The sequence below is a fragment of the Idiotropiscis lumnitzeri genome, chromosome 3 (assembly GCF_059441095.1).
Source record: "Idiotropiscis lumnitzeri isolate Australia: NSW breed Sydney's pygmy pipehorse chromosome 3, RoL_Ilum_1.0, whole genome shotgun sequence".
Lineage (NCBI taxonomy): Eukaryota > Metazoa > Chordata > Actinopteri > Syngnathiformes > Syngnathidae > Idiotropiscis > Idiotropiscis lumnitzeri.
The window spans coordinates 29,086,355-29,089,005 of record NC_142393.1 but is presented as its reverse complement, the minus strand read 5'-3'; the positions used below and the strand labels follow the sequence as shown (position 1 = coordinate 29,089,005).

At 43.8% G+C, this 2,651-nt stretch overlaps 1 pseudogene; it reads left to right on the top strand.

Annotated features, from left to right (window-relative positions):
* The first annotated feature begins 662 nt into the window (after positions 1-662).
* Positions 663-2,426, top strand: LOC148340748 (general transcription factor II-I repeat domain-containing protein 2A pseudogene; annotated as a pseudogene).
* The last annotated feature ends 225 nt before the right edge of the window (positions 2,427-2,651 follow it).

Sequence of the window (2,651 nt, the reverse complement as noted above, 5' to 3'; positions counted from 1 at the left end):
CCCTGACAGTACAGCAGTGCAAGCAGACATTAACCTCACAGGGCTTGATCCCACAATACTGATGTAGACAAGTCACTAGTCTACACACTAGGTACTGGTCAAGGTCTTACATCAAAACCAAAACTATCACCCAACATCAACAGAACAGCACATTGGCAAACAATGAAACAACCAAAACAAGGAACAAAAAAAATGCAGTTGACATAAAACATGTAACTCTCATATCCTAAGTGCTGCAAAGCATTCTGGGAGTGCTTCAGCCTCAGCCAATCAGATGACCCATCAAGAATTAATCCTCTCTCCTCTGATCTTCTCCCTCTACACCACATGTGTCAAACTCACGGCCCGCGGGCCACGTCTGGCCCGTCGTGTAATCATATCCGGCCCGCAAGACCATTTTACATTATTGTTATTAATGGCCCGTCGATATGAACAACGCCGTCTCATCCCTGGACGTCATATTCTGACGTTTTAGTCACTGTGCCTATTCCTTCATATATGACGTTGAGGGTATACCTTTTTTGCCACGCTGAAAACACAATACTGCAGAGAACTACACATCCCACAATACAACGCTTCGGCTGCCTTGCGGCTTATCTCCCGCGTCTATTCAGTCTTGCTATTACAAGATATCGCGCCGATAGCCGAAGATACCCCTCACAATGGCGAAGAGAAAAGTTGATTCTGAAAACAGAGCCTTTAATAACCGATGGGAAGCTGAGTATATGTTTACTAACATTGCAGGTAAACCCGTGTGTCTCATTTGTGGTGCTAATGTGGCTGTCATTAAAGATTTCAATCTAAGACGGCACTTCGAGACAAAACATAAGGGTAACCTGAAAGCAGAAGAAACAGAAAGCAGAAAAGTTAAAGAAGAAACTGACACTCCAGCAGACGTTTTTTACCCGTGCAAAATCTCAAAGTGAAGCTGCTGTGAAAGCAAGTTTTATCGTGGCAGAGGAGATTGCCAAATCAGCCCGACCATTTACGGAGGGAGAATTTCTGAAGAGCTGCATGATCAAGGTGTTCGATGTCCAGACAAAAACCAGATGCTGGCAAATATAAGCCTGAGTAGAAATACGGTTCCTGATCGAATTTGTGAGATGGCAACTGATTTAAGAGCACAGTTGAGTGAAAGAAGCAAATACTTCATTGCCTACTCTCTTGCTGTGGATGAAAGCACTGACATGACTGATACAGCACAACTGGCTATCTTCATCCGTGGAGTGGACTTCAATTTGCGCGTAACAGAGGAACGAATGGACATTAAATCGATGCACGGGACAACGACTGGAAAAGAAATTTTTGAAAACGTATGTCAAAGTGTAGCCGACATGAAACTGCCCTGGGACAAACTTGTTGGACTTACAACTGATGGAGCACCAGCTATGTGCAGTGAAAAATGTGGACTAGTGGGAAGGATGCGAGTGAAGATGCAGGAGGAGAACTGCACGAGTGAGTTAAGAGCATATCACTGCATCATACACCAGGAAGCACTATGTGGCAAAGTCCTGAAAATGGACCATGTAATGATCACTGTAACGCAAACTGTAAACTTTATCCGGGCTAAAGGGTTAAATCATCGGCAGTTTTGGTCCTTTATGCGGGAGATAGATTCAGAATTTGTCGACATTCCTGATCATACAGAGGTGCGTTGGCTAAGTCGGGGAAAAGTTCTCAACAGAGTTTTTGAGCTCAGCAACGAAATCTGTCAGTTCATGGACAGTAAAGGAAAAGACTCCACCGTTTTGAGAGATGAAAAGTCGAAGTGCGAGTTGGCATTCCTGGCTGACGTAACAGCTCATCTTAACGCCTTAAATCTGCAGCTCCAGGGATGTGACCGCATAATCACTGACATGTATGACGCGGTGAAGGCGTTTCAAGTGAAGCTGCTTTTATGGGAGACACAAATGCAACAATGCGACATGCCTCACTTTCCCTGTTGCCAAGTGATGTTGAGCCAAGGCAGCGTGTTCCCCAATACGCACTTTGCCGACAAACTGAGCACACTACGCGCTGAGTTTGCACGGCGGTTTAGTGACTTTGAAGCACAAAAAAAAAGTTTTGAGTTGCTTCGCAACCCATTTGCCGTTGATGTTGATACTGCACCTGCGCAGATTCAGATGGAACTGATTGAGCTGCAGTGTAATGGGTCACTGAAGACAAAGTATGACACTGCAGGGCCCGCACAGTTCATCCACTCTATCCCTGCAGCAATGCCCCAGCTCCGGCTTCATGCGGCTCGAACCTTGTGCATGTTTGGGAGCACATATCTGTGTGAGAAGCTCTTCTCAGTGATGAAGATTAACAAAACAACACACAGAAGTCGTCTCACCTGCAGTCCTAAGAATCTCCACAAACAGGACTTCACACCAAACATAAACCAACTTGTTGCCGGAAAAGAAAGATGCCAGGTGTCCCCCTGAGATCAGAGCAAATGATCAAATCAGAGTCATAACAGCAAAGAAAACAAAATGATTAGAATTGTTATTTCTGAAAAGTACATATTTTATGTATATTTCCAGGTTTTCTAGCATTTTCATATTTCTACTTTTGACAGGAGATATATTAAGGAGAGCAAAATCTTTTGGGATATTTTAGTTTTTTTTTTTAATATATACATTGACATAGGAGCAAAGGAATTTGAATGC